General features: G+C 39.0%; 1 protein-coding gene across 1 annotated transcript in view; it reads right to left on the bottom strand.

Moving 5' to 3' along the window:
* Positions 1-9,947, bottom strand: part of SYT14 (synaptotagmin 14) — a 282,879-nt gene extending 272,932 nt beyond the window's left edge. The window contains exon 1 of the mRNA XM_069074779.1: positions 9,904-9,947. The gene's annotated coding sequence lies outside the window, so the exon portion shown is untranslated. The remainder of the gene's footprint in view (positions 1-9,903) is intronic.
* Between the last annotated feature and the right edge of the window lie 4,269 nt (positions 9,948-14,216).

The raw sequence follows: 14,216 nt of genomic DNA, 5'->3' as shown, positions 1-14,216 counted from the left end.
CCAAACTGTGAAAATATTTAAATGTCAGAGTAGTCTGTATTTTACCCCATAGTCATTAGGAAAACACTGGGACCTTTTTAGCAGGAGAGCATCATAAAATGAAACCTGTGCTTTAGGAAAATTACTTTGGCAGGTGGGTGGGGGATGAATTGGAGAGGGGAGAGACTTGAGAGTTGGAGACCAACTAGGAGACTGTTGAAATAGTCCAGATGAGAGAAGTGATGAGGACTTAAAATACTCTGGAGAGTGGCCATATGAATGGAAGAAAAGAGATGCGTGAGATGTTATTGAAACAGAAATAACAAGAAGTGGCTTGGAGACCAAACCAAGACGGTGGAGTAAAGGCAGGGACTCACCTAAGCTCTCCCCCAAACCACCTTCACATACCTTTAAAAAATGACTAAACAAATTCTAGAACAGCAGAACCTACAAAAAGATTGAGTGAAACAAATTTTCAGCCCAGGACAATGTGGAAGGTTGGCAGAAAAGTTCTGTTGCACCTGGGTGAGAGAGGAGCACAGCCTGTGCTAGCACAGCCCCAGCCCCAGAAAACTAGGAGCAAGTCTTGAGAGTGACTAAATTGGCAGCAGAAATGGTTCCTTCTGGAGCTTTCAGCCCACAGATGGTAAGGGGGGGAGAGGGGTCAACAACTGGTCAGAAGGAGATTACAAAGGTCTTTTACTGGCATTGAGGAAGGACTCTGTTGCTTTGCCCATAATTGGATCTGGGTCATAGTCCTGGTTGGCAGTCCCAAGGCAAGGAGGAGCACTGAGATAGCAGAGCTTGCAGCAGCAGTGGAAGGAGGACCCTCCTCACAGTTCCAGAGCAGAAAAGAGGCCTTGTGGTCACTCACAAACCCGAGCACAGGCCAGGAGAGGAGCAAACATCCTCTCCTTAGATCATACCGCCTTGAAAGAACTAAAAAGTTACAGGTCCCCAGAAGTTTCTCTGGAAACAGCTGCACAAAATCCCTGAAGCTAGGGACAGTGTGCCCTCCATCCTGGAAGCAGAGCCCTACCTTAACAAAGAGTTAAAAAGTCAAATAATTGGCTGGGAAAATGAGCAAACAACATAAAAATCTGACTAAAGAACTGACCCATTGGGACAGACTAGGCAAGGGAGAATTCAAATCAATGGCATGCAATAACCCAGTGCTTGATAAAGGTGAAAATATATGAATTCTCTAGGGAAAAAAACGATTTGATTTTTAAAAAAAAACTGCTGGGAAAACTGGACAACAGTCAGAAATTAAGCTAAGACCAAAATCTTACACTACATATATTCCACATAAAATTCTAAATGGATATCCAAACAAGAATTGGCAACTGACTGAATATGTGGACTTAAAAAGAGTGAGGAACTGAGGATATCTAGGTGACTATAAGAATGGTAGTACCCTTAAAACAAATAGAGATGTTCAGAAGAGGGGTAGAGTAGGGAAAGAATAGGGGAGGACCATGAGTTCTGTTTTAGACATGTTGAATTTGAGATGCCAAAGGAACATCCTGTTTGAGATATCTATTGGCAACTGGTGACAAGAGACTGTCCTTTGACAGCAGAGAGACTACGTCTGGACATATACAGTTAGGAATCATCTGCAAAGAGATGATAATTAAACCAATAGGAGAAGATGAGTCACCAAGACAGATAGTGGACAGGGCCCAGTACAGAGTTTTAGAGCAAAAATCAGTTGGGGAAATAGTAGATGATGAACCAGTAAAGGACCATGACATGCAGCGGTCAGACAAATATGAAGAGAACCAAGGGAGTAGTCAAGAAAACAGGGTTGTCAACAGAATTACATGCAGTGTGGAGATCAAGAAAATGAGAAAAGTCATCAAATTTGGCAACTAATATCACTGGTACATTTGGAGAAGGCAGTTTCCATTTAGTGATAAGGTTGGAAATTAACTGCAAAGGACTATGCAAAGGCTGAAAGGAAAGGAAATGGACTCAATAAGAGCACCCCATTTTTTTCTAGGAGTTTGGTTCTGAAAATAAGCAGAGATACTGAAAGACAGCTTAAGGAAAAGGGAAGCAAGTGAGGCTTGTTTCTTTGTTTTTTTTAAAGGATGAGACAGCATATTGTAATGGGAATGCAGATTTGGAAGATCTTCCCTGCCCCTAGGCTAAAGTGCACCTGGAGCCTGGGGTGGGAGGCTTTTTTTCAGTAGATAATTCTTGATTGGCCAGTGAGTCAATAAGATTGTTACATTCTCTGAGCCAGGAGAAGGCTATATAAGCCCTGATGTGTAGCTTTGTTTTGGGGCTCACTTTGAGAAGTGTTCTGTGATTTGATCTGGATTCTGGGAAGCTGTTGTCCTGAGCCCCCCCCAGCTTTGAAAAAACCCAGATGTTGAAACCCAGATGTTGACTGGGTATGGATGTAATGTCTGGACAGTTTGAAATCTGTCTACTAGATCTGTTTCTGTCTTGATAATTCTGTCTGTGTACTTTGAAGTTCGGGGTGCTGACCTTTTCCCCTGAACAAGGTAAACGATATATGTCTGACTGATTAAAGTAAGCTTGTTAACCCGTTTTGAGTTGCTTTCCTTTATCAAAGCAGATCCAAGAACTTATGCTGGCAGCAAACCCTGAGGACGCTTGGGGTGCTTGCCGCTACACATGTAGAGCTGATTACCCAGGGGAGGGGGTGGCAGTGAAGAAACAGATAAGGAGAGATGGAAGATTAGGTTTTTTCATTCTATGTGATTTTTGTCCACGTCTTCCTGCAAGTCTTCACACACATACGGTAGATATCTTCCTCTAGTTCTTTTTACAGCTCATGGGTACTAGTGTAGCATTCAAAATGCCTACTTGTTGTTCCCACATTCTTGCTGTATGAATGGTCCATCTTGTCTTCTAACCATACATTTCCTTGATAATATCCCTTATGTCACTTCTCATATTTCATCATCAGAAATGTTATAGCTAAGGGGCGGCCAGGTGGCTCAGAGAGTAAGAGCACCGGCCCCAGTGTTGGGATGACCTGGGGATCGAATCTGGGCTCAGATACTTAGCACCACACCCAGAAATAACTGGCCGTGTAACCTTGAGCAAGTTACTTAACCCCAATTGCTTTAAAAAATGTTATAGCTAACTTACATCCATAATTCATCTCTTTTAATGTTAGCATTTTTTGTGTCTTTTCTTCCAAACTCTTCTCCATTTCCATTTACTTGGATTCTCAACCAATTACCTTCTCTATTTGTTTCTTTAGTGAGACTTCTCACCATGGATTCAAGCTTTTTCTATCCTGTCAATTATTTCTGCTGTATAGGTCTTAAATTCTACTTTCACAACTCTTTTATTTTTATTTCTTTTGCTTTTTGGAGGGGAAGAGCAGTTGGGGTTAAGTGACTTGCCCAATGTCACATGGCTAGTAAGTGTGTCAAGTGTCTGAGGCTGCATTTGAACTCAGGTCCTCCTGACTCCTGGGCCAGTGCTCTATTCACTGTACCTCCTAGCCATCCCTGCTTTCACAATTCTTATTTCTCCTTTAAACCATTGAGGAAAAGCATGCTGTGATTCCACGCTCTCTTCAAAATCCACAGTCCTCTGCCTCATCAGGTGTTGAATCATTTTCTTCTATCCTGCAGTATTTATTCATAGATGCCTGAACTCTTTCATTAGAACTATTTCTTTCCACTGTTAATGAGTTCCCTGTTGGTTTATCTGTTTATGCTTAAGGTCTTTGCCATTTCAGTCTTTTTTCCTTATTTTCCCTCATTGTTCACTTTCTGACTTCCTCCTCTCTGTCAGTGGTTTTGCTGGAGGTTGGATCTCAAAATGTCTCAGCCTTCTCTCACATTGGGCAATTCACAGTTTACTAGCCTCAGTCTTAATGACTTCCAGGTGAAGAGAGCTGCCTGGGTTGGGCTCTTTCCCTCAGGGTTAGTGGAGTGTCACACAGCCCCACACAACCATGTCCTACCCTATCTCCTCTCTTCCTCTATTCTCTGGCCCAGAGGTACAGAGAATTGGCTATCAAAGCCTGAGCAATTTCTGCTACTTGGTGTTTAGACTGCCAAGGAAATAGAGTGTGGGGAGAGGGCAGGAAAATTTTAGGATGTGGAGATGAGTTCTATTGTAAGCCTATGGGTCAACCTAAGGAGCCATACTGCTGCTGGAAGCATGGCAGATGGCAACAGAGAGGTTCCTAAGTGAGTGCTTTTAGGGGTTAGAGAATATTGGCCTTCTCTGCTAATAGTTGTTCACTGACTTGCTACCTTGCTTTGGTTCTTGGTGTCCTGGTTAGTGGAGACAGGATATCTCTAGCACTCAATTCCTATTTTGGAGAGGTCTGAGAAGTCATGAGAAACAGAGAAAATTGTCTAGTCTTCAATTTTGCTAATCACGTGACCCAGAAATCCACCATTCATCTCCTTGTTGCCCTCTGAGTCACCCGCAACTTCATACTGTTCAAAAATTTTGGTGGAACACAACCACACAAAACCACTAACAGAACATTTAAGTTTTTTCAGTGGTTGTTTTAGGAAATGGCTTGCAATAATTAAAAACATTCACCAATTTCCCAAATATAATATAGTCTGCTCTATTAAACAGGCTATAATATAGTCTTCTATTCAATACTCGGGTCATATGTTCAAAAATATTTACAGTAGCTCTTTTCATAGTAGCCAAAAACTTGAAATTAAGGGGATTTCTACCTATTGCAGAATGGCTAAAAAAATTGCAGTATATGAATATAATGAAATATTATTGTTCCATAAGAAATGAGAATGAACAGTTTCAGAGGAAACTGAGAAGACATCTGTGATTTGGTGCACAGTTAAGTGAATAGAACTAGGAGAACAATTTAAAAAATGACAAAAATATCATAGGAAAAAAACAACTTCGAAAAGCTTCTGAACTCCATTCAATGCAATTGTAAGTTACAAGTCCGTATCATGCCACCTACCTTCTGTTAAAGAGTTCAACAGACTTAAAATGACATATGCATATTGTATGTAACCAATTTGGGAATCTGTTTTGATTGACTCTGTATATTTATTAACTTCTTTTTTGTTATTGTTGTTCTATGGGGAGGGGACAGTGGGAGAAGGAGAAAATAAATTCTTGTAAAAAAATGGATAAATGTATTCATAGATTTAAGTCAGAAGATCAGCCTTCTAGTTATATGTAATAATTTGGACAATAGGTGTTTTCATCCATTGCATTTTCCTGGTGGATTGTTGGGTCAATCTTTTTTTTTTAATTTTTTTTTAGAGGGCAATTGGGGTTAAATGACTTGCCCAAGGTCACATGGCTAGTTTTTGTGTTAAGTATCTGAGTCCGGATTTGAACTTAGGTCCTCCTGACTCCAGGGCCGGTGCTCTATTCGCTGCACCACCTAGCCGCCCCTTGGGTCAATCTTTTAAAGTACTACTTTATCTAATGAGGAGGTCCTGTACTTTTCTGAAGCTTGATGCAATCAGTATGTCATCTGCAAAGAGTAAGATCTGAAGAACCTTATTCTCTGTCCAGAATCCCTTTGCCTGGACTCAAGGCAGAAAATCCTTTAAAATAACTTTTACTCTATTAAGTTATATATGTGTTGGGTTTTTGGTAATCAACAAAGTAAATCAGAGCTTACACTACCTGTACCTGTCAGTTAACTGTAAGACTTTATAGACATGATCTTTACCATAAAACTGTTACTACTTATAAAGTAATCTAGAGTTCTATGCCCCCCTTGCCTGGCAAAATAAAGGAATAAACTAAATAATGTACAGAGGATTTCTTTTTGAGGCATAAGTTGAACCAGAGGTGTCTGACCCTAGCAGAGCCTGAGCCGGATTAAAATGTCATTGAGAAATGTTTGACAAAATGAAATAAAACTACAACAAAGATAATGCTGATTTGTGGGTTTTTTTAAGTCAATATGCAACTGGCAGGGATCTCTTTCTATCTGAGTTTAATACCACTGAATTAGACTATGATGGACCTCTAAAGTGGCCTTTTAGATCTGTGACTGTCCAGAGACAGTTAAGTAGTGTGATGGATAGAATGCTAGAGTTGAAATCAGGAAGACCTGAGCTCAAATCTGGCTTCATAAACTTAGTTGTGTGACCCTGGGTAAGTCAACTTAATTTCTGTCTCATTTCTTCTCTTATAAAATGGGGATTATAATAGCACCTACCAATATTTTTAAAGCACTCTACAAACCTTGAAATGCTATATAAGTGCTACTATTATTTGCCAGCATCAGCTCTACATTTTGATTTATGATCTTTGTGAGTTAGTGTGACTAAAATAATTTATTAGGCTACAGCAATTTTAATGATGCTCTTCAAACTTATTTAGACTAAAACAAGCATTTATTAAGCATCTACTATATGTCAGGTACTGTGCTAAGTGCTAAGTGTTCCATAAACAGACTCATAACATCATAGTTAGAAAAGATCTTGGGGCTCATCTGGTTCAACCTCTCACCTAATACAAGGATTCTTTCTATAACACTCTCAAAGATGGCCCCCTAGTCTCTGAATAATTTCTGTGATAGGAAGTAATGTAAGAAGCAACCTATATTATTGTCGGACAATTCTTACTCAAAAGTTCCTTTAATATGACTTAAATTAAAATTTCGTATATTTTATTATAAAGAAATTGTCAAAAGTGTTAAATGTTTAATAAAGATCAAGACTATCTTTATTTTTAAAGATCTTCCTTCCATCTAAGCAATGATATCCTCCCATTCTAAAAAAATTAATTACGTGTAGGCCCCACTTTAAAAAAAGGTTACACAAATTCACAGACTAAGCCTTATAAAGTTAATTTTATAAAATTATATAAAACTTTATATTTAAAATGATAAAACTTTATAAAAGGTTTTCACTTTACAAAGAATTTAACACAGTTTTCCTATTAATAAGCAATTCTAATATACTTCAACTACCTTGGTATCCTTGAAATAGTCCAATTGAATATACCATGTCAGGAATACAACTATGTGAAGTATATTTTAAATCACAATTGCTAAAGAATATTTCCATAAAAAAATGAAAAGTAAAAATAAATGTATTATACACAAAAAGAATACAAAAGATAGAGATATTAGCAAACTGCAAACAGTACTGCAACTTTATTCTTTTTCTAGAATTTATAAGTACAGTAAAAGAATAATACATATTGACTCAAGTATAGGAATTGTTGCCAGTGACTCTGCTTACCATTTAGCTCTCCTGATTCTCCTATTCCCACTCCACAGGCTAAAACAACACATTCTAAAACTGGTGTAGCAGAAATCTATCCTTGCACTAGGATCAAAGAACTGTATATTCAGAGCTAAAAAGCACATTGAGGGTTATTGTATCATAAATTTAGAGATGTAAGGTCATCTAGTGCAAGCCTCTCATTTTACAGATAAGGAGCCTGATGCCAGAGAAGTAACTTGCCCAGAGTGACTTGCGCAATAAGTGGCAGTCAGGATTTTAACCGGGGCATATTTTGACTCCAAAACCAGTGCTCCTTTTTTCTATGCCATTCCACAACAGAGATACTAAAGAGCTTCCACTCTAAAGTCCTGAAACCAAATTCTTCCCATCAAGTTTGTTTCTAGATGATGATGCAGATCATAAGATTTAGAAAGAAACAGGTGCTTATGAGCTGGACTGTCCTACTTAAAATGCTGAAGAGCCCTCCTCAACATGTGAGAGCATCCTTGGGTTTGCAGTCTTGTCTTTGGAGACCCACACCACCAAGTACTTTGCCATGATATGCCTAGAATAGGAATGATTTTCTGTATATTTCTAATGTCGGTAAACTAGAACTTGGACTGTTATGATTACCATTAACATAAAGGAAACAAAATAATTATAGGTATTGTTTTGTACGTATAAATTCTGCTTTTTGACTATGAGTATAATTCATCTAACAAATTAGGATCATTTTGTGAATATTTTAAAAATTAATTAAAAGCAAAATATGCAGAACTGCAGAAAACCAGTGAACATAATGATTATATATTCTTGCCTATTCTTCTCTCCCCACTGTGGAGAGAGGTTCTGTGTCAAGCTTGACTAGCTGCCTTCAGCACTCTCAGCACCTACAACTTTTAATTACCCAGATTCACAACCTCAGTGTCATTCTTGACTCTTTTCACACTCCCTTTAGCCAATCAGATGACAAGTCTTGTTAAACCTACTTCCAAAAAATCTCTCACATTCATCCTCTTCTCTTCACTCACACTGCCACCACTCTAGTTCAGGCCCTTATTACCTCACCTAGACTAGTTCAAAAGCAACCCAAGTGGTCTCCCTATATGAAGCCTCTCTTCTCCAATCCATCCTCCCACAGCTTCCAAATTAATTTTTCTATAAAGTACAAGTGTCATAATGACATTCCCTGCACAAAAAGCACAAGTGGCTCCCAATGTCTTTAGGATAATGAAAATTCCTCTGATATTTAAAGCACTGCACAATTTGGCTTCAGTTCACTTTTTCCAAGTTAGTTAAATTATTTCCTTTTACATACTCTATGATCCAGATTCAAACTGGTCTTCTTGCTGCTCCTCACAAACAATACTTATGCCCCATGTCTTATATCCATGCCTTTGCAAAAGCTATCCTCTGTGCCTGACAAGAACTCTCCTCTCTGCCTCTTAAACTCCCTAGATTACTTCCAGGTTCAGATTCAGTGTAACCTCTTACATGGGGGTCTTTCCTGACTGATTTTGCATATATTTTATATTGACTTGTATGTGTACATGTTTATGCCCCTTTGTAGAATGTAAGCTACTTGAGATGTCAAGGTGGTTTTTTTGGTCTTTATGCTGGATATTAAGTAGTCACTTAAAAAATGCTTGTTGATTAATTACTTGTGCTTAGAAGTCTTGGTTTTCTGGTACCAAAAATTTATATTTAATTATTCATTCATTCATTGAATGAATTCATGGAATGCTAGTGAAGTATGACTGCTAGTGGATACCTGCACGAAGGATAAGAAATTTGTCTGGAAATAAGCAAAAAAAAGCAAAATCCCCCAAATTTAAGAATAGATAAGGGCAATTTTGTGTCTGCTCCCCTCAAAGTATATTTTCAGGGATTCCCCAGGCCATTCTTCCTTCACCCAGCCCACACACTGTGAATATCTGGGAGTGGGAGACTCATTATATTTTTCCTAATTCTATTTCAAATCTACCTTACTCCTTGCTTCCTATCTAACAAGTAGTTTACCTGTCCTGGGGCCACCTTGATAAGCCACCCAGCTGACAGGTGGTTCCTCTTAAGTAGGCATAGCCAGCTGTTGATGTTCAAAGGATGTTGTGGTCTTTGGATATGTTCCCAATTTGAATTTTAATGAACACCTCAGATCTCTGGTGGGAGAGAGTAATAGAACAGAAGAGGCAGGTTGATGTAGTGGAAAATAACTCTGAACCTGGAGTCAGATGACCTGGCTGTGACTCCTGGTTCTGTCATTCACAAACTGTATGAATTTAGGTAAGTCAATCACTTAGCTTCAATTTCCATTTCCTCATCTGCAAAAATGGATTACAATAATGACTGGCCTGCCTACTTCACATGGTTACTACACTTATTTAAGGTAATACTACTGTATGTTCAGAGGCTTTGAAAAAGAAATGACAAGGTAGTACCCAAATGTAAGGCAGATATGGTGAAAGTATTAAGTCAAGGGGAACTAACTAAGCACATGAGTTCAGATACTGGAAAGGAAAAGAAATCAAACCCTCCATTCTTTGTCTTTTCACCAAACCAAATTATCAGGAACAAGACTGCATTGGCCCATCATATCCCACAAGCAAAAACATCGAAAAGACACATTAGATAAAACTAGTTTCTATATTTAAAAATATTGTAATAATCTCCAAGTAATTTATTACCTTGTTATAGAGTATAACATAAAAAATGTACTATTTAAGCATTCCCACTGTTCACTGCTTACCTTTTCTAATACAAATAAGCTCATGTACTCCACAGGTTCGTTCTCCACCTGTTCAAAAAGTATCAGAAAAGACAGAAAATACTGTCATCTTAGTTTGACTGTCACAAAATAAAGTTTAAACTTTTAAGTTTAAAAGGGAAAAGACATTTTTAAAAATACCCTTGATTTTTTTCTTTAAACTATATTAACTAGACATCCAGAATTTGCAGGGATAGATCAAACAGACTCACAAAAGTCTTGGAAGGAACAAACTGCACTGGTTAGTCACTCGGTCAACAAACATATATTAAGCACTTACTAAGTGCCAGGCACTGCGTTAAGTGATGCTGATAGAAAAAAAAGCACAAGACAGAGCTCCTAAGGAGCTCAAAGTCTAAAGGTGGGGAGACAACATGCAAATCACTATACGCAAAAAGCTACTCACAAGATAAATAGTTAACAAACAACAGAGAAAAGACACCAGTACTCAGAGGGATCAGGAAAGGCTTCCTTTTAGAAGGTGGAATTTTAGCTGGGACTTAAACAAAGCCAGAGAGGCCAAGAGACAGAGATGAGGAAGGAGGACATTCCAGGAATGGGACGTAGTCATTTCCTCAAATCTCTTAACACACAACACAGACCTCTGCACATAGGAGGCTTATTACATCATATTCCACTTTGCCAATCTTCTGGGTAAGGTATCACTACAAGAGGCAATCCTACAGTTTCATCATATAAACTCATAAAGAGTATAATTCATCCTTCCATTTTGGCAAGTAATGATGCCAAAATAAGACTAAAATGCTTCTCCATTAAGAGTTATTAGTTAGTCAATAAATATTTATTAAGTGACTATTATATGCCAGGTATTGTGCTAAGCACTTTATAATAATTATCTCATTTGATCCTTACAACTACTATGATGTCCATTGTACAGATGAAGAAACAGAGCTTAAGTGGCCTGCTCAGGGTCATATAGCTAGTCAGTGTCTGAGGCCAGATTTGAATTCAGGCCCTCCTGACTCTAGGCCTCGCACTCTAACCACCGCACCACCTAGATGCTTAGGACCTAATGGATAAAGACAAAAGAGGAGGAAATGGGGGAGAGGAAGAACCACCCGAGGTACAGTATGCGAGAGACCAAATAGAGCAGCTGTTAGGAAATGAAATTAGCTGGAAAATTCTGAGCCCTCTATGAAGAGAGGCCTCAGAAGGAGGTCACTGACCAGCCCTCCCCATCAGAGAGAGGTAGCTGAGGGTATCAAAGAAGCACTGAGTATCAATCTCCATGATGATATTTCAGGCAATGAGAAGGCTATTTACTAAATGTTTTCATTAATATGAACTAATCAAAGTTTTAAGGCATTCTTTATGTGCATGGTGCCCCATAATTCTGTTGAGAATTATTTCTCAATTTAGTTTTACATTTTTCACTTATATGAAAAGCAGTCGGGGATAGAGCCAAGATGGCAAAGTAGAAACAGGACTTCCCCATAGCTCCAGCTCCCACCTCCTCCAATACATGTAAAAAATGACTCTAACCAAATTTTAGAGCTATAGAACCCAAAGTGACAGAGAGAAACAAATCTCCCATTGAACACAGCCTGACAGGCTGGCAGGAAGGGTCTATCACACTGAGCAGGGCTAACAGCCCTGAGTGAGCAGTTTTAGCCCCAGGGCAGACTTCAGGAGAGTAAAGCACCAGCAGCTGCGGTGGTTTCCAGACTTCTCAACTCGTAAACGCCAAAGACAAAGTAAAAGGTCAGCGTGGAACTCTGTTGGAACAGGAGGGGATGGAAGAGTGCTGTCTGGCCCCTGAAGTGACAGAGGCACAGCAGCTGTGCCACGTGGCTGCCTCAGGAGCTCCTGACCTATAGATCGTAGGGTGACCAAGCAACCATTCAGAGGGTAATTGCTCTTACTTTGACCTGCTTGGATCTAGATCCCGGTCTTGGGTGGAGATCCTAGGGTTTATGGCCAGGTGCCAGAGCCTGTGGGGGCTGCAGAGAGGGCACCCTCCTAATTGCTCTGGCAGCTGTGAAAATCCCAGTGATTTGGGACAAAGCTCTCTCCATTCTGAAAGTAGAGTTCTACTGTGGCAAAGAGCTCCAAAGGCAAGTAACTGACTGACAACATGAGCAAGCAGAGGAAATGCAATCCTACCACAGATTCCTTTTTGGGGGACAAAAAGGATAAAAGCATGGAATGGGAGGAAGACAACAAAGTCAGAACTTCTGCATCAAAAGCTCCCAAGAAAAATATGAATTGGTTACAGGCCATGGAGGAGCTCAAGAAGGATTTTGAAAACCAAGTAAGAGAAATGGAGGAAAAATTGGGAAGAGAAATGAGAATGATGCAAGAAAATCAAGAAAAGCAAGTCAACAGCCTAACTGAAGAAAATAACACCTTAAAAAATAGACTAACTCAAATGGCAAAAGAGGCCCAAAAAGCCAATGAGGAGGAGAATAACTTAAAAATAAGAATTTGCCAGATGGAAAAGGAATTTCAAAAACTCATTGAAGAGAATAATTCCTTCAAAATTAGACTGGAGCAAATGGAAGCTAATGACTTTATGAGAAATCAAAATACTATAAAACAGATCCAAACAAATGAAAGAATAGAAGGCAATGTGAAATATATCATTGGAAAAACCACTGACCTGGAAAATAGAGCCAGGAGAGATAATTTTAAAATTACTGGACTACCTGAAAGCCATGGTCAAAAAAAAAGAGACAGGGGCGGCCAAGTAACACAGTGAGTAAGAGCACTGGCCCCAGAGTCGAGATGACCTGGGATTGAATCCGGGCTCAGATACTTAGCACCCACCCAGAAACACCTGGCCATGTAACCTTGAGCAAGTTACTTAACCCCAATTGCTTAGGGGCGGCCAGGTGGCACAGTGAGTAAGAGCACCAGCCCCAGAGTCAGGATACCTGGCATTGAATCCGGGCTCAGATACTTAGTGCCACACCCAGAATTAACTGGGTAAGTAACTTGAGCAAGTTACTTAACCCCAATTGCTTTAAAAAAAAAGAGAGAGAGAGACTAGAAATCATCCTTCAAGACATTCTCAAGTAAAATGCTCTAATATTGTAGAATCAGAGGGCAAAATAGAAATTGAAAGAATTCACCAATCACCTCGTGAAAAAAGATCCCAAAAGAAAACTCCTAGGAATATTATAGCCAAATTCCCGAGTTCCCAGGTCAAGGAGAAAATACTGCAAGCAGTCAGGAAGAAACAATTTGAGTTTTGTGGAAACACAATCAGGATAACATAAGACTTAGCAGCTTCTACGTTAAGGGATCAAAGGGCTTGGAATATGATATTCCAGAGGTCAAAGGAGCTAGGATTAAAACCAAGAATCACCTACACAGCAAAAACTGAGTATAATGCTTCAGGGGCAAAAATGGTCATTCAAAGAAATAGAGGATTTTCAAGCATTCTTGATGAAAAAAAAAAACAGAGCTGAACAGAAAATCTGACTTTCAAATACAAGAAGCAAGAGAAGCATAAGAAGGTAAACAAGGAAAAGAAATAATAAGGAATTATTAAAGTTGAACTATTTACATTCCTACATAGAAAAATGGTAATTGTAACTCATAAGACTTTTCTCAGTATGAGGACAGTTGAAGGGAACATATATGTATATGTAAATATATATGTATACATACATATATGTATGTATAGGAGGGTGTAGGTGTATATAAATATATATGTGAGTGTGGGCATATGTATGTACATGTATACATAGAGGGCACAGGACGAGTTGAATATGAAGGGATGATATCTAAAAAATAAAATTAAGAGGTGAGAGAGGAATATATTGGGAGGAGAAAGGGAGAGATAGATTAGGGTAAATTATCTCATTAAAGAAGCAAGAGAAAACTGTTACAATGGAGGGGAATAGCAGGAAGGTGAAAGGGAATGGGACAACCTTACTCTCACCGAATTTGGCTTAAGGAGGGAATAACATACACACTCATCTGGGTATCTTACCCTACAGGAAAATAGAGGGAGAAGGGGATAAGAGGGGGATGATAGAAGGGAGGGCAGACTAGAGGAGAGGGTAGTTAGAAGCAAACACTTTTGAAAAGGGGCAGGGTTAAAGGAAAGTATAAAATAAGTGAGGGGCAAGATAGGATGGAGGGAAATACTGTCTTTCACAATACACCTATGGAAATGTTTTACATAACTACACACATGTACAACCTATATTGAATTGCTTATTTTCCCAGTGGGAGTGGGTGAGGAGGGAAGAAGGGAAAAAATCTGGAACTCAAAGTTTTAAAAACAAATGTGTATTTAAAAAATTGTTTGTTTTTTACGTGCAACT

Source organism: Petaurus breviceps, unplaced genomic scaffold (assembly GCF_028583685.1).
Source record: "Petaurus breviceps papuanus isolate PSGF00001 unplaced genomic scaffold, PetGlider_PUasm1.0 90895, whole genome shotgun sequence".
In the NCBI taxonomy this organism is placed as follows: domain Eukaryota; kingdom Metazoa; phylum Chordata; class Mammalia; order Diprotodontia; family Petauridae; genus Petaurus; species Petaurus breviceps.
Note: the sequence above shows the minus strand (reverse complement) of the source record. Positions and strands in the feature narration are given on the sequence as shown.